The 18,530-nt window shown below is 44.3% G+C and overlaps 1 protein-coding gene across 5 annotated transcripts in view; it reads left to right on the top strand.

The window, feature by feature from the left end:
* The window catches only part of ZDHHC14 (zinc finger DHHC-type palmitoyltransferase 14), a 300,740-nt gene that overhangs the window by 144,374 nt on the left and 137,836 nt on the right, over window positions 1–18,530 (top strand). The gene's annotated exons all lie outside the window — the stretch shown is intronic.

Here is an 18,530-nt window from a genome sequence, read left to right as displayed (position 1 = left end):
GGAGTTGTTCAGGTTTTTCCTGATGTATGAAGAATCCAGCTGCAAAGCAGCAGCTAAACTTAAGTTTTGTTTTTTACATATTTTCCAAATCCTGGTATTAAAACTATGATAGTGTCTCTACTTCAAACTGGAAGCAGAGAGATAAGTGAAGCTTGATATTTATTTATTTATTTATTTTTATTTTTTGCTATGAAGCAGTTGTCAGGAATAATGTCTGTTTTAAACACATACTGATAGAAGTAGGGCATTGCCTGGAAAAAAAAAGAGAGGCTTTCCTCACTGGAGGCCTTAGCTCAGGATGCTCGGTAACTGTGGTGAGCTGCTTGTATTTACTTGCCCAGAGAGATGAGCTCATGGGAGAAGTAAAGGGCCTAAATGAGATACTTTACTAAAAGGCGCCATCTTGTTTGTTCATAGAAACATTAACTGCCTTTCCATGGATTCTGGGGGCAACTTAGATGGATCCAGTGAAGGTTCGGAATGTCAACATTCTGGATCACCAGCGGGCAGAGCCTTGGAGCTGGGGTCTTAGCCCTGCCCCTCAAGAGCTGTGTGGTCCAGGGCAAAAGTAACTTCCCCTCTCAGCTCCTCCTCTGCAAAATGAAAAGATTCATTGTTTCTGTTTGTTTGTTTGTTTTTTCCATTAAACAAACATCTCTTGAGCATCTGATAGCAGCCCGCGGCTTTGTTAGGTCCTGAGGATAAAATGCTAACCGACCCGTCCCTACCCCAAGGAAGTCAAAGGGTCCTGATTAGAGAGAACTGGGAACCCCAGCAGTTGCAGTGCAGGGCGAAGTGAAGTGAATGCCCAGAATGCCGTGCTGGTAATGAGCTGGCATTCGCGAGCCTGGGAATGTCAGTCAGGACAGACTTCTTGGAGTAGGTGGCCCTTCGACTGAGTTGAAGGAAAGAGAAGGGCATTGCAGGCTGAGGGATTATCCCAGGGTGCCTCCCAGATCTAAAGTGTGGAGTCTGTCATTGAGGTGCGTAGCCTCTTCAGAGGTGTCACGGTGTTCCATCCCAGCCCTATCCTGATCTGGGGCCATAGCTCTTGGGATGGTCTCTTCCCCAGCCTGACTGCAGGGGAGGCGCCTCCAGGAAAACTTAGCTGTCATTCCCCCTCTGGTCCTGCCCACAATGTGCTTTTGGCTCTTCCTGCTTCTGGATCTTTCTTCTCCAGCTGTCCTGTCTTCTAAGTTTCAATGGATCATGTTTAAATACAGATTACCTGGTAGTCACAGTTTATGCCAGAGATGATTTCCTGACTATCTCATATTATTTAAAATTCACATAATTTGAGACTGGTGTTTCCAAAGACATAAGTTTATAGAAAGGGAGATATAGTTTTCAAAGGCATATATCTACAACCACTGAACAATATTTTTGCATGTTTTGAGCCAAGTCATAAAAAATGCATAGTAACATGTACCCAGTAGTAGTGTTTAATAGCGTCTAACTGGCTTTCTAGAATTTTTAAATTTCTAATATGCTTTCCAGCACTAGCCCTAGCACCTGCTTCTTAACGAATGCATAAATACCATTTCTATAGAATGTCTTTTAGAAGATTTTAAGTTAAAATAGCAGTAAGTATTTAGATAACAACCCAGTAGTCACCGAAGTCACATGTGTTCTGAGACATAAAACAAAAGTGTTGGGCATAGAATGCTGGTAAAGAATGGCTGGTTGTTCCTTTTACCTGGGAAGGTAGCCCAGGTTACTAGTAAATAGAAGGGAGTGGGGCCACAGCGTAGCAGAGGGAACAGTTCACTTTCTGCCAACTTAGAAATTATATAGTTCTAGACCATTTTTTTTAATTTTGAGGGATTTGAATTTTTGCACATAAAATGAAGCTTTTAAAAACACTTTTATATCATATGATTCCACATGCGTATAAATTCAAATCCACATAAAATGTAACTGCCCTGTGTGTTTACCAAAGTGCAAGGGATTGGGGGAGGGCAGGCCAGTGGATGTGCAGATGTTTATTGAAAGCCGGCCTGGGGGACAGTCAGCCCCACTTCCTCATTTACAGATGGAGAAGCGGGGACCCTGGAGGCAGAGGCAGGAGTCCACACTGGTTCCATCTTTTCTTTGTTGTTTTTTGGTTTGGAGTCAGGCATTACAGCTGTGTTTGCAGTTTGGGTCTTCCAGCACAGTGCCTATCACACAACATGGGCTCAAAAAATTCTGGAAGCAGCCTTGAGTGAGGGACTTGTGTGGTTTCTACACTGCACCTTAGCTTTAGAGCAGGCGGCTTCTGTCTTCGTCTGTGTAGACTACTACAGCAAAATAGCAGGCCGTGGGTAGCTTACATACAACAACAGACACTTACTTGTCACCGTTCTGGGAGGTCCAAGATCAAGGAGCCAGCAGATTTGGTGTCTGGTGAGGACACACTTTCTGGTTCAAAGATGGCATCTTCTAGCTGTGCCTTCACATGGTGGAACAGGCCAGGCAGCTCTTTGGGGCCTCTTTTGCAAGGGCCCGAACCCCATTCATGACATAATCACCTCCTGAAGGTTCCGCTTCCTAATGCCATCGCATTGGCAGTTAGGATGAATTTTGAGGGAGGACCACAAACATTAGGACCATAGCAGCTTCCTTGGTGTGAGAAGAAGCTATGACATGGTGTCCTGGAAAGGGGAAATTCAGCAGTGACAGGACAGGAAGGTGCTCATTGTGAAATCTCTGGTTGGGCCATGGCTTCTAGCCACATCTGTCTCCTACTAAGAACCAAGGAGCAGCTCTGACTTCTAGATTGACTGGATCAGGCTTCCCTATGAACAGTTTAAGAATGCTCGCTTGGAAACTCTAAGGCCATCAAATAAAGGAGAAACATTTGAGACGGTCTCTCATCCAAATAAACTGAAACATTGCTAAGTATATGCCAAGTTGCATTTTTTTTTTTTTTTTTTGAAAAGTACAAAGCTGGTTACACAGACACCCAACATGAGCATGAGTGGTGGTGAATTTGCCCTTCTCACTTAGGACTGAGACGACCTCAGACAAATTGCTGAATGACGTCCATCAACGATCTCAATACCTACTCGTAGGATTGCCACAAAAATTCAATGCAGCCTTTGTGTCAGGTTCCTGGACCCGTTTCATGCAGTATATTCATTCCTCCCTTCTAGATACAAATATTATGTCAAAAGCCAAACTTAGATAAAAATGGCTTTCACAACTAAAACTGAGAAATTCTACCATCAGATAATTAAGAGTTTAGACTGGATGCATAATCCCAAATTAAAAGTAAATGCTAATGAGAAACTGGTACATCTAGGTTCACAAACAGTCCTGGATTTGACAGTGCGTCGCTGGTCTTCACACCAGCTTTTTGATGAAGTGTGGGGGAAATGTAATCTTGCCTGTGGTCCCTGTTGCTTTTTCACCTATTTCCCACTTTTATAATCTTAGAGAAATAACTCACATAGGAAATACAGGCTCAGAAAGAAAACACAGCAAACTTTTAGTGGTATGGGTTGGTCCCCAAAACTACAAGAACCATTTTTATACATTTTTATGATATTTATAACATAAGAAGTGAATTTTTATTATTTCAAAACCTACTCACTGTAAGAAGTTTCTTTTTTTCTTTTCTTCCCTTTCATTTCCTTTCTCTCCTCCCTCCGCCCCTTTCTTCCTCCCTCCCTCCCTTCTTTCCTCCATCTCTTTCCATTCCTCCCTTCTTTCCCCTCCCTTCCTTCCTCCCTTCCTCCCTCCCTTCCTTCCTTCTTCCGTTGCTCCCTCCCATCTTCCTACCATCCTTCCTTTCTTTCTTTCTTTCCCCTAAACTTTGCCTCTGAGCACTTATTTCCAGACAGCCATCTAGGGTGGCTATGTTGATCTCCAGACTCCACCAGCAAGAGGGCGAATGGGATTTCTCTCTTTCTCTGTAGTCCTAGGGGCATTAGTTAATGTGAATCTACAAATGCTATTCTTGATTTCTTTTCTTTGATTATTAGTGAAGTTAATGGGCACTTAAATTTTTTCTTCTGTTAAGGTCATTTCCTGCCCTTCAGGAGCCATCTGCTTTGTTCTGTTTTATGATATATTGAATACGTGATGTGTGATCCAAAAATGTCTTTCTCAGTTCATCTCCGTCACCAGTATATTAATGAAAGCACTCTTCTCTTCAGCCTTCATTGCTATTGACTTTTTGTTTTCCTTTTTGTGTATCCTCTTGAGGGTTCTAACGGGAGGCTGGAAGGAGGGATATCAGAGGTGTCTCATCACCTGCTTTGTAAACTCCACCACACAGACTTGCGGATTTCTTCTTTCTTTATGCCACTCAAAAGAATATCAGACCACAGGGGCATAAAAGTTGGCATAGCCTGATTGGAGAAAGAATATCCTTTAAATTCATTATAAAACAAAGACTAGCTGGGCATAGTGGCTCATATCTGTAATTCTAACACTTTGGGTGGCTGAAGTGGGAGGATCACTGGAGCCCAGGAGTTTGAGACCAGTCTGGGCAACATAGAGAGACCTCGCATCAGAAGGAAGGAAGGAAGGAAGGGAAAGGGGAAGGGGAAGGAATTAGCCAGGGACAGTTGTGCTTGCCTGTGGTCCCAGTACTCAGGAGGTTGAGGTGGGAGGATTGCTTGAACACAAGAGATAGGGGCTGCAGTGGGCCGTGATCACACCACTGTACTCCAGCCTGGGCGACAGCACAGGACCCTTTTTCCAATAACAAAGACTCACTGGTAAATGTTTCTCTCTTACCATTTTGTAAAAAATATGAAAATATTTTCTTAGGACAAAAAGTAGATGGTTGGTGGTATCTAACACAGGGTTACAGAAATGCAGCCGGAAGAGATTTAAGGGGATCTTTAGGAAATGCTAGAATGGTTTATTTGTGTTCACTTTATTGCAAATAAACAGACTTCACTTCTGTTGATTGGCAATTTTTTTTTTTTTTTTTTGAGACGGAGTCTCACTGTATTGCCCAGGCTAGAGTGCAATGGCATGATCTTGGCTCACTGCAACTTCCACCTTCCAGGTTCAAGCAATTCTCCTGCCTCAGTCTCTTGAGTAGGGTACCTGGGACTACAAGCATGTGCCACCACACCCAGCTAATTTTTGTATTTTTAGTAGAGATGGAGTTTCACCATGTTGGACAGGCTGGTCTTGAACTCCTGACCTCAAGTGATCTGCCCACCTTGGCCTCTCAAAGTGCTGAGATTATAGGCATGAGCCACCACGCCTGGCCTATTTGCAACTTTTTAGTAGGTAGTAGTTATTCAGCTCATCTGCTTAATTTTAAGTCTCTCCGTGGCATGTGGTTGTACATATACATGTTTTCTCTTTCCATATTAGCTCCTTACATATCTCTGTTTACATATTAAGAGTACAGATTTTTCTTGGTCATTGTTTCCATAAAACTTTCACATCACCTTGAATGCAGTCCTTTAGACCATGGTGCAGTGACCCAAGCTTCAGATAATCAGTGACAGAGCCCTAACTAATAATTTAAAAGGTTTTCTGACATCTAGAAGGATCCCTGTGTACTACTTGGCCAGTCAGAGGAAACTGCAGGTAGAAAGAATATTCAGGATTATTCCCTTCCCTGTGATTCTGTTCTGTGTACTCTCAGAAGACTATTCCGTTTCATTAGATGTCTGAAGTTTTGTTTAGTTTGTGCCTGACAGAACCACCTGTGTGTTAGTGAGTTATTGCTGTGTAACAAATGACCCCAGAACTCAGTGGCTTTAAATAGCAAGCACTGATTATCTCACAGTTACTTGGATGTGGCTTAGCTGTGTCCTCTGGCTCAGGGTCTCCCACAGGGCTGTGATCAAGATACGCCTGGGGGTGCCATCATCTCAAGACTGGGCCCAGGGAGGATTCGCCTCTGAGCTCACTCAGGGGCTGTTGGCCAGAAACCACTCTCGTGAACCTTGCCATGTGAGCCTCTCCATAGGGCTGAGTTTTTCTTGTTGTTGTTTTTTGTTTATTTTTGAGACAGAGTCTCACCCTGTCACCCAGACTGGAGTGCAGTGGCGTGATCATAGCTCACTGCAACCTTGAACTCCCAATTTCAAGTGATCCTCCTGCCTCAGCCCCCTGAGTAGCTGGGACTACAGGTGTGCACCACCATGGCCAGCTAATTTTTAAGTTTTATTTATTTATTTTTTGTAGAAACAGGGTCTTGCCATGTTGCGCAGGCTGGTCTCAAACTCCTGGGCTCCAGTTATCCCACTCCCTCGGCCTCCAAGCTGCTGGGATTGCAGGTGTGAGCCACCACACCCGGCATCCACTGGGCTGTTTACAGCATGGCAGCTGGCTTCCCTCTGAGAGGGCCAATGAGAGCTCCAGAGGTGGGGAGCAAGACAGAAGTTGCAGTCTTTTTTGTAACCTAATCTTGGAAGTGACACCCCACCACACTGACCACTTTTTAGAAGGAAGTCATTACTTCCAGCCCCCAGGCAAGGCGAGTGTGAAAACCAGGAGAAGGGATCACTGGAACCATCTAGCAGGTTCCCTACTGTGCTGTGGAGTGACTTTTCCCTGTAGGGCCTCATATAAAATGATTCTGGGCATCAAAAGGCCTGGAAACATTGCTCCCTCCAGTCCCACTGCTGCTGGGTGCCTGCGAGGGGATGGGGCTTCCTACCGTTAAACCACAGGGCCAAGTACTGGCTTCCAGCTGCTTCCGCCTTCCCCACCAGACTTCTTTCTTTCATGGACTTTTCAGGAATTGCCTACCCTGCCCTCTCTTCCAGGATAGACTGATCACTCTTCTGCCTGAATTCTTCTCTGAGCTTTGAAGCCAAACTTCTTCCTACTCCACTGAACTCTGAACCAAACACAGAATGCTCATAAGCTTTCACTTTAAACTGCAGGGAAAGCCACTGGACTAAACCAAAACAAGAAACAGCGGGGAAGTGTGAGGGTTACCAGAAATCCAGGTGACTGCAAGACTGGCTCTCCTAGCAGGAAGGAAATACTATTTATGGACTATCTCATGCCTACCTAGAGGCTTTGCTTAGGGTCTCCCTGATGCTAACTCATCAATTCTCAAACCAACACTACAATAAGATTATCGTGACTTATAATTGACATTATTCCAATTTAACACATGATGAAATGAAGATTCAGAATAAGGGACTTTCCCAGGCTTACAGAGTAAGTGCCCTAGTGCCCGGCATTCGCTCCCAGTGCCTGAGGCCTTCCCACAACACCACGACCCTCTTCTGGTGGCCTCTGTCCCCATCTCCCAGATTATCCTGGTATGGAAGTGAGTCAGGTTCTTGTCTTAAATGTTGGTCTACTCGGTCTTGACAAAGTAAATTCTGTAGACTCCAGACAAAGCTGGGGCTAGGATAGTACCTTTCCTCCATCTCTTCTAGAACCTTCTTCTCTCCTGTCTTGCCTTGGATTGTTTTTCTCTTTCACACAAGAGTGTCTTCAGCATTTGGGAGTCTTGCCCACCCTCAAGCTCGTGGTTGAGGAAGGGGCTTCCCTATCTGGCTTTATGTCTGTGCTAGTCTCAGGGTGGCCTCTGTGCTCCTACCTACTTCAGCGACTGTGGGAACCCGTCTTCTCTGAATGGACTGATACGTGTGCACCAGGGCTCAGTTGAGAAAGCTGAAGGGCAGTGTGGACAGCCAGATTATTCACCAACCGCTGGACCAGGGACCTGGATAGATGTTAATTTTTATTTGCTGGCTCATAGAGAGGCGTTCTAGGGGTGTGGGGAGAGGGGCCAGGGCAGTGGATGGTGACTGGGAGCACTGAAGGACTTGGGGCAGCATCTTTAGCGGCTAGCCCCAGAATGTGCTTCTGAATAGGTAGCTGGGTACATACCTTCCCTCCTAAGAGTAATGGTTCATAATACTGTTGGGGTCCAGAACCCCTTTGAGAATCTATGGATCCTCCCACACAATGTGAAACCATGGCTGTAGGTAAGGCCACCATCCTCTCCTGTCGCGGCAAGCTGGTGACCCTCAGCTGAGCCACCCTGCAACTGGGTGCCTGAAAGTAGGTTATATCAGCTGGGGGGCCATGGCTGCATCAGTGCCCCTATCTCCTACCAGACTTGGGGCACCTCCCATCGACTCCAGGAGCTCCCCAGCTCCTGTTTCTACTCTGAAGGAGAGGCTGCATTCTCAGCTCATATGGAGAACAGGAACCGTTGATATTCCTTTGCTCAACTGACCTGTTTTCCTATTTTCCCACCCAGATGTCCCATTCAAAAATCTCCTCTTCAAAAAAGTACTTTGCAGAGCTTGCTCTTATAGTCAGACAATATTGAAGTCCTTTCATCTTGCACCGTGCAGCCTCAGACTCTCCACCCAGGGGAGAGTAAGAGTCAAAACCTCAACTGATGGAAACTTCTGGTAGAAAAAGCCTTCCAGAACTGCCCAGAGTAAGCACTGCAGTCACGAGGCTTTGCCACTGAGCACATAGGCTCAGCTGGAGCATTTTCAAGCTGTTTTTCTGTGGCCTTGCTTGGTGGACCTCTGCTTTTTGACCTCAAGTTTCACAAGTGCTTAAAAGATGAAGCAGTGTTTTTTTGGCAGCCATGTAATGATCTCTCAGGAAGTTGTTTCTGGAAGTGGAAAGACTGTTCTCAGAACTTGACAGTTCTTTAGGGCTCCAGTTATTCTGAATGTTGAAGCCAACTGGACAATGTATGGCGCAAGCCTAAGAGGGATAGGGGTGTGACTATAGGAGGGGCTTTCTGATCCTTCTGTCTCTGCATTGTATCACTCTACAGTTTCCCTGTTGATTCTCCAACTTTGCCATCTGCTTGGCAAAATTCAAGAAAGGTGGCACTTGTTTGATTGTAGCTTTCATGGCAATCACACCTCCTAAGCCTTCCACCAGGCCAGCCAGGCATGATTTCCACTGTTGCAGTCCCTCTTGGTGTTCTCTAATTAAATATGCTTTTTCCAGATGTTTCTCCACCATATTCCTTAAGGTTGTTTCCACTATTTTTCCCCACCTAGATTTTTCCCTAGATCTAATGTTCACTATTCTGACTTTTGCCCTTCTCTTTTTAGTAATGAGTTCATTATCATGTTTGCCGTGGGGAAGTCCTCAGGAATCCTTCTCTTCTATTTCCAAATGAGCTGAAAAGTTTTTTTTTTTTTAATCTCAGAAGTGTGTGACTTAAAAGAAGACTTAAGTAAAGAAATTATATGAAAGTTTGGCCACAGATGAATATACTTGGAAAAGCACAATTAGATGAAGACTAGGGGTGGGAGTGGGCATTAATTAATTAATTTAAAAAGCACAATTAGATGAAGACTGGGCATGGGAGTAGGCATTAATTAATTAATTAGAAAAGCACAATAGGGCGGGCGCGGTGGCTCACGCCTGTAATCCCAGCACTTTGGGAAGCCAAGGCGGATGGATCACAAGGTTAGGAGATCGAGACCATCCTGGCTAACATGGTGAAACCCCATTTCTACTAAAAATACAAAGAAATTAGCCGGGCATGGTGGCGGGTGCCTGTAGTCCCAGCTACTCTGGAGGCTGAGGCTGGAGAAAGGCGAGAACCCAGGAGGCGGAGCTTTCAGTGAGCTGAGATCGCACCATTGCACTCCAGCCTGGTCAGCAGAGCAAGGCTTTGTTTCAAAAAATAAAGTACAATTAGATGAAGACTGGGGGTGGGAGTGGGCATTAATTAATTGGAAAAGCACAATTAGATGAACACTGGGGGTGGGAGTGGGCATTCATTAATTAATTAGAAAAGCACAATTAGATGAAGACTGGGGGTGGGAGTGGGCATTAATTAATTAATTAAAAAACACAATTAGATGAAGACTGGGGTGGGAGTTGGCATTAATTAATTAATTTAAAAAGCACAATTAGATGAAGACTGGGGGTGGGAGTGGGCATTAATTCCTCAACAGCACATGGTATTTTTCAGCTTTCTCCCAATGAGTTCAAAGAGTTTCATTGAAAGTATATCCTTGTACTTCCTAGTGTCTAGGAGACACACTCAGACTTCCAGTTTTACTCAGCACCTACCGCCTGTACTCTTCTGAGGTTCTTTGACATTCCTGCTGGTTAGGAGTGGATACTGGAGCAATTAGGTACAGTTCCACGCTGACACTGCAGAAGTGGAGATCTCTGGAGTCTCTGCAACCCCACCCTCTCTTCACAGGGAGCAAGTACTTCTTGGGTATAACCTGGGAATTCTAGAAAGCTTATCTTTATCTTTTTTCATAAATGTAAGTTTATGCTTTAGCATTGTACTGGTCAGAATCCTCCAGTATTAAACAAAACTAACCATTATGGTCTTTGTTTAGCATACATGTATTTTGTAATAACAGGAGCAGTCATCACCATTTAGTGTCAAGCTTGATTGACAGGGCCCCTGGGAATCTGTGGTTTCTATGTTATGTAGAAACCACAGAGCTTGATATTCTTCAACTGGAATTGGAAAGCAGAGCCCAAGAGAAATGTTCTTGACCTTCAGTCACTAAGGCATTACTACCCGACTGCTGGCAATCCATCAATGAGAGACTTTGTCACCCAAGACTCCAAGCTTGTCTTCTGCCCAGACTGGACAAGGCACCTTCACGCTAAATAGCTTTAGGTTTCGCTGTGTTCTTAATTACATTTAATAAGGATCATTAAAATCCTTATAAAAAGGTGAAAGCAGGTACAGCTGTTATCGTATTCCACTAAGAAAGTGTGTAGAGTGCAAAAACAGAAGTGTAGGCCTCATTGTGGTACAACTGAGAGACCATGCCTCGGGCCCATGGCCTTTGAAGATGGCCACATCTGATTGACTTCTGGTTCTGAAATTTATTAGCTAAACCAGGCTCAGTCAAATTAATGAACCTCTTATAAGTCTTATCAGTCAAATTAATGAACCTTAGTTTCCTTATCTGTGAAATGGTCTCAGTAATACCAACGTCATAGACAATTAGCTGTGTACATTTTTGTAGACATTATATGAAATGCTATATGTGAAACTGTCTGCAATATAGGTACTCAATCAAAAAAATGTGCATTTTCATTTGGTCCCTGCAGTCTTACTGTCTAGCTGCCTGTTACTTTGAAAACCATGTGTATGAAACAGTAACAGGGCTAGATAAAAAGAAAAAAAAAATGATGTGGGACCACATTTATGTGTCTAGCAGGCATGGATCTTCCCTCTGGATCTGTTTGTTCTGACCTTGTCTTCTAATTGAGCTGGATAATTACATGGTAGGAGCTCTCCCCAACATCAGGGCTGAGAAATGCTGTCATCATGTTTTAATGCAAAGGCACTTTGCCAGGGATAATAGTTGATACCACGGGCATTGTTTTAGGTGAGAAAAAGGAATCATCTGTGAATGAACGCTAAGTGCTGTCCCTTTAGAGAAGGGAAAAATGAATCGGCAGCCCCCAACAGCAACCCAGTATCCAAAGACTTCCAGTGGATTTCATTTTGTTCATTTCTACCAAATACGCACTTTTGAAGCTGTCTTCGCCTGATAGTCTCCAACTTGGTGTCACAGGGCACGTGGGCTTTAAGCCGTTTACCTTGTTTTATTTCTCCCCTTTTTGGAAATAGAATCATTTTCTCCTTAAATACCTTTGTAGCCTTTTTTCTTTTCTACTCAGAGCACCTTATTTCCATTTTGCATAATTATTATGTACTATTTTTCAAATTATGATGTCTCTGCTATTGGAAACAACATTGTTTAGTGAGTTGATGGGTGAAATAGCTTAGCCTTCTGCACTCACATGTGTCTCTGTCTCAACGACTGGATATTTCTAACTTGTATTGATCCTATATTATCTAATTCCTTGAGGTTTATGATGACGGATATGTTAAAAAAAATCTTCAATTCCTCTTCACCCTTAGGGAAACACTGTAAAGCAAAATTTACTTAGTAATGCTTCCTCCTTCGCAAAAGGAAGAAGGTGGCCCTTTTTCTCCCCCAGGAGTGGGACCTTTAGCTCAGAGGAGTGCTGTCAGCAGAGGCTGGAGCACACGGAAGTGGGGTCTGCTCACTTCCTTCTCAGTGTCTTCCACTGCTTCACCCGCATGACGACCTTTGCACCCATCGCTTTGCAGTTTGCTACCAAACGTGGACCTAGATGTCCTGGGTCTGCTCTGATGATTCCACGACATTCAATTCAGCAAATATTTGTCGAGTGCCTATCGTGTAGCAGTGTATGAGGCATTGGGGATGCCACAGTGACTAAACAGCCTACAACGCCCCTGCCCCCCCGGACGTGCTGTTCCAGAGTCCTGTCTAGGGAGGGTTACACTGTGCTTCCACCAGTCACTCGGTCCACCGACCGAAGGAGGCCTGGAATTATTAGGGTCAGGGAGGGTCTGGGGCTCCCTGTCCTTGCCAACACCCTTCCTCTCTGCGGGTCTCACTCCTGCCTCTGATGCCCCCTCCAGAAAGCCTTCACCAACACCTGCCCTTCGGGCCCACTGAGCTGGTCCCCTCCACCGTTCCTCAGCACCTGTGTTTCCACACTTGCTCTTTTGTTTGAAGTGTGTGAATTTGCCCCCCCCCCCGCCCCCCACTGGAATGTGAGCTGCCAGGAAACGAGGGTCTTGTCTTGATCCTGCTGCTTTCCTAGCACATGGTGCGGTGTGCTGGCAGGTGGTGTGTGTTCAGTGACTGTGTGTGGAGTGCCTGAATGAAGGCGTGAAGGAGACTCGGTCATCTCTTGCATCCACAGTACTCGTAGACTTGTTCTCCAGCTCTGGAAAAACTTCCCAAGACTCACATGAGCCTTTGCCCCAAAGGTCCTGAGTTACTGCATCTTTGTAATGCAGAAGACACGTTTCCATAGCAGTAACATCTGGACTTTGTGCAGTGTGACTGTGCCAGAGGGCCTGGCCTCGTTCTACAGGATAGGCATGGGGGTACCAGCTCCCTGGCAGAGGCCCCAGTCCTGGGTAAAGCTGTGCTCACTGCCTGCCCACTCTGGGTGAGCAACTGAAGCCCTAGTGTGGGGCCGCTGGCCATGGAAGCACTGGGAAAGGGGCCACTGGGGAAGGAGGAGCAGGCACAGGCACAGCAGGCATCTCCCGGTGGCACCAGCAGCCACACCCCTGGGCCACCTCCCAGCAGGGAGCCTGATGGCCCCAGGGCCTTGGGATGGGAGGAGAAGCTCACTGGTGCTCAGTGTGCAATCTGCAACAAGGCAGGGCATTTTCCTTCCAACAAGATTTTCTTGAGCATGTAATGATTAAACTAATTCAGATTTTGTGGAAAATGTCTCTGTTGGGCAATTCATTGCCAAACAGTGCTCATTGATGAGCTATCCAACATTTGGGTTCAATTCTACCAACATTGCCGGTGTTGAGGAGATTTAATTTGTGTAGTATTTGATTCTTTCTCATTCCTGAACACCTCCTTCTCATCTTGCCATCCCTAGACCACCCGCAACACAAAGAAAGAAAAAGAGAATGTACCAGGCATCTGAGATTCTGGATCTTCAGGGGGCTTGCTGGAACTGAGGGGAGTTGGGTCCCATATGTGTGGCCTTGTACTGTACTTTAAATACCCAGTTTAAGACAGAAATCTGCAAGGATGACTGAAGAACTTTCTCTAGTCACATTCCTCCCAGAAATTGGGTACAGACCAGAGCTGAAATACGAGATAACCTGGGTTTTGCATTCTTAAATGTATGATCCTCCATACCCCAAAACAATTAGACTAATTAAGGTACTATAAGGCAACTTGCAAAACTCAAGAGCTTCAGCCAGCTCTGTTTCAGTCCAACAGAGAATATACATTATTGTCTCTGTTTCAGTCCAACAGAGAATATACATTATTGTCAAGCATCTTCTTTATTGATAGTTGAATTTTTAAAAGCACAGGCAGATTTTAATATTTCGGCAATTCTCTTCTTTTTTAGTTCAGCAAGTACTTATACATTTATTTTTAATAACATATTTTTCTACTACAAAAACAAGCCATGCTTTAATTAAGAATATTTGGAAACCACCAAAAAGCACATATGCACAAAATCACCCAGGGATAATGAGATGATGGGGCACATTCTTCCAGTTACGAATATAAATGTGTTTGAAACACAAATGGGATCATCTCCACTGTACTTTGTATCCTGTGTTTTTTTAGATGTCTCTTCATTTCATTTAACAAATAGTTATTGAAGGTCAACTATGTGCTAGACTGAATTCTAGGCACTGGAGGTTACATCTGTGAACCAAGCAGATACACTTCCTCATTGCATTGAGCTTTTTTCTAGTGGGGTCAGACAGTAAGCAAGGAAGTACATATATTAATAGTGCGCCAAGTGGGGTTAAGTGCTATGGGAAAAGTAAAAGCTGGAAGGGGGTTGGGGTTAGTGGAGAGGGAGTGGCTGGTCATAGGGGGGCTGCAGTTTGGAGATTGTGTGCAGCACAATCAGGGAAGTCTCTACAGAGAAGGTGATATTTGAGTAAAGGCTAGGAGGAGCTCTGTGGCTCCCTGTAGGGAGGGGATTCCAGGCAGGGGGAAGGCACAGGCAAATGTGCCTCTCCCAGAGAAGAGACAGGCCTGGCTTGTTCCAGGGCTGCAGGGGGCAGCAGGAGGGAGGAAGATGAGGTCAAAGAGGTCACAGGAGCCAGATGGCTTTGTAGCCTCTGCAAGTACCTGGTTTTAGTTCTGAGCACAGGAGGGACGCGCTCTGGCTTGAGCTGGTGCATTGGGCACGGAGTGCAGGCTAGGGAGAAGCAGAAGAGCCAGGCCGTGCTTTGATGGGCTCGGGAGGCTGCAACGTGGAAAGGCTCCCACGCAGACACCTCTGCCTCAGGCTCTAAATGTGGAGATGTTTTAGGAATACTGTGGCCAATTTAGTTCACTCACGTTTTTTAAAATGTATGCACGATAGTGATATATGATTTTTAAATTGGTGTCTAATTAAGTCTATAACAGCTCTTTCAATAAGTATGAAATAAAGATCCCTTGTGGTTAGAGAATATCATCTGATTTGGCACATTTCCCCTTAATGATACATCTTAAAATGTGGGGTACCTTAGATTGGATGAAACAAGAATTATGACTAGAACTAAAGTCCTGCTATGACTTTCCCATACAGAGTTTCCAGATCGGAGGCAGAATGGACACCCTTCAAATATAAGCCAGGGTCAGAGGCAGCTAAACCCTAGAATGCTGTTTAGTGCCAGGACAAATCCTAAATCACTACCCTGGATGCTTGATGTGGGCAGGTCTTCCCAGCACACACACCAGCAGCTCTAGGAAGAGCTTTCTCAGAAGGGCCCTGGCTTGCCCTGACGATGACTTACGGTTGGTTCCAGGATGCACAGAAAGCAAAATGGAGTTACTTGGGCCAGTTAGCTCAGTGGCCACACATGGTCTGAAAATGAGAAGACATCCACCTGCGCCAGGACTCTAACGGGAAATCAGGGGCATATGGATGCCATGCCTAAGTAATGTCAGGACGTCAAAGAGCAACTTCTGGGGCAAAACAGTGTTGACTTTCCCTCCCGTGACTCACACGCTACCCAGAAGCCTCTGGCTTCCTGAAATTCTATTTCATTTCATTTCATTTTTTCGAGACAGGGTCTGGCTCTGTTGCCCAGGCTGGAGTGCAGTGGCATGATCTTGGCTCACTGCAGCCTCAGTCTCCCAGGGTCAAGCGAACCTCCCACCTCAGCCTCCCAAGTAGTTGAGACTACAGTCACACGCTACCACACCCAACTAGTTTTTGTATTTATTTATTTATTTTTTTGTAGAGACAGAGTTTTGCCATGTTGCCCAGGCTGGTCTCAAACTCCTGAGCTCAAGCACTGCCCACCTCAGCCTCCCAAAGTGTTGGGATTATAGGCACTCCCGGCCTCTTCCTGGAATTTTACATGCAACTCAGGATCACTTGGCAAAAATGTTGATGCACCACAATATTCACTAGTAAACTCTTGTACATTCTCAATAGTAGATGGGTAAATTGGGCTGTTTACACGCTATGATTTGAAGCCTGTATTTCAAAGCTACAGATTCCCAGGTCTTGTATCTTAAGTAGATCTCTCTGGGTGGTCTGGGAGGCCCTGAGTTAAGAATAAGGGCACTAACTCTGTCTTGCACACTTAAAGGGTGTTTGGGCCACACGGGCGGAAGATAGCACTTTCCTCTTCTCCCCTCCTCAGCTCTCTGTTCACGGAAGTGCTTGACGCCTGGAGCCCCTCTCCTCACTCATGAACTCTGCAAGTTCAAGGCAAGACTGTGCTGTGTTTGGAGATGTCCCTGTTTAACTCTGCATCTAGCCAGAAAGCCTGCAGGGAAAAACCGGATTTCCTAAGTGATGTTCCTCGCTTTGGTAGGGTGACCTTCACCTTCCTCCTCCCCTAGCAAGCCCGAAAGCTACAGTTCTCACACAACAAAGGTAGACAGAGAGACGGATGGAAAAACAAGCCATTGAGCTTTGATGAAACTGAATGTCACCTTTGTAGTCTACAAATGGGTGTGTGGAGTTCTACTGTCACCTCTATGCTCTCTGGGTTTGAGCTTTTCCTTCCAGCTTGCTTTGCTCATATTTTCCACGTTAGTCCCTGGGCTCATTGATTTAAATTCCCTCTCTTGGTACAGGCATGCATAGACTCCTGGCTCTGTGCGTCTGGGGTAATTAACATGATGAGTCACTAAGCGCTTTCCAGGCACAGGGTCCTGCCATCGTGATCTTGTAGGGGAATGTCACTCTTGGGAGTTTTATGAAATCATCTCTTTGGTTTTTCCTATTCTAGAGTTGTGAGTGGATATGCTTTCTGAATCTACTTTTTCCTCTATTTGTCTCCAAGTAATGTGCTCATCTTTGCCTTGCGGTGGTAGATTTGTTTCTAAGTATGTGATTAAGGAACAAATCACAAAATGAATGGTGCTTATGTTCCTGCCTGTAAGTGAAAAGTACATTTGTTTTGCAGTGACTCATATGAAAAGGAAAAGGGGTCATTTCTATTGCAACCCTTAAAACCTCCATTTCTGACAATGCTACTCTGATTATTTCAGACGTGTGAGTCATTGGCTCAGGTTATTTCATTTATGATTGTTTGCCTTAGCTACTTTTTATTGAAATGCTTTGTAGTCAAGAATCTGAAACTTAAAATGCTAGGTTACTTGATGATTTCTGCAAAGTAGAAATTCCCTGAATTGGACTGTGGCAATAATGCAGCAAGGCCACTTCCTCTTCCTGTGTAATAATAAATGCATGCCTCATGGTTATGTCTAAAAAACAGTTATTCTCATGTTTATGCTTTCATACATACAGGACAGACCAAAAATATCAAATGTAGGCCATTTGCTGCAGTCAGGAGTCATGAGCTACTAGTAACAAACTTTTTTTTATGTGTATCCATTTATAGACAAAACATTAAAAGAAGACTTGAATTGTTTTGATACAGGAAAAGATTCTCTACTTCTTGTTCCAAAGGCACTTGGTTTTAATGTCTCTGCTATATCTTGTTAATGTTGTTGTTTTGTTTTGTTTAGTTTTTAAGTTAATCTTCTCCCAAAGAATGTCCTCTGGAAAACAGAGAGACCTAATTACCCAACAATGAAATCCATATTTCCTATCCAAATGTTTAAGAAATTAGTTTAGTCTTAGGGTTTTTGTTCAAGGAATCAGCTTTATGTCAGATTCTAACCTGTAAGCCAGTCTCTAAACATGAATATGGAATTAATGACAGTGTTGATTCTGGGATATCAGTGTCTGTTTGATGCTAAAATGATTTTATATCTATCTATCTACCTACCTACCTATCTATCTATCATCTATCCCTCCATCTATCTTTTTAATGATCAGATACACCGATTGTGTGGTCTCAGATAATATGGTGCCCAGAAAACAGTTCCACTTTTCATGTATAAGCATCAAAGCACAAAAACAACTTTTACTAAAGATTCAAAAAGATTGCTATTTGAACTGAAAAAAATTCCATATAATGTTTTGGCAGTGCTATGATTTCTAATTATTACCTGGAATGAATTTCTGTACCTCGAATGTACGATGCATTGACAGTTTGTGCATAAGTATTTATCATCATATCCAAAATCAAACAGCTCTCGCTGATGTATATGATTGGAGGGAGAGCTCTGTAAAGGCTTCTCATCATTTTAGCATCTGGTGCTAAATTGGCTAATTTCTTTTATGTTATGAAGATGTATGCTTTCAAATTCTTGTTTTTTCCCCCTGTCACTTTCCAGTTCATCTTTATGAAGACTAAGACGCCTGTAGCCTGTTTTCTACATTGCCCTGAGTTGTATGTAGGTCACAATTCTTGAGACAGAAATAGGATTCCATTTGGTGTTTATATCTTTGGCAGCTGCCTCATCATCTTGTATCAAATCCAGGCCCTCAGGGATGGAGTCTTCCTCAACACAGATGGCACTCAGCATTGGAGTTCCCATCCACAGTTGCTCAGAAATATGAAGGAGCCATTTTCAAGTCATCTGAGCTCAGGCGAAGAATTTGCCATACTGTGCACAGCGCTTCCTTTAGCTGTGAAGCTGTGCCAGTCTGTGGGTCGACTGAGATGTCCCATTAGTCTCACCTCCTTCAGGAGGTAAACATTCACAGTCGTGGGCAGGGTCTGCTTATTG

The sequence above is a fragment of the Papio anubis genome, chromosome 6, assembly GCF_008728515.1.
Source record: "Papio anubis isolate 15944 chromosome 6, Panubis1.0, whole genome shotgun sequence".
NCBI classification, from domain to species: Eukaryota; Metazoa; Chordata; class Mammalia; order Primates; family Cercopithecidae; genus Papio; species Papio anubis.
This window is presented reverse-complemented; position numbering and strand designations above follow the sequence as displayed.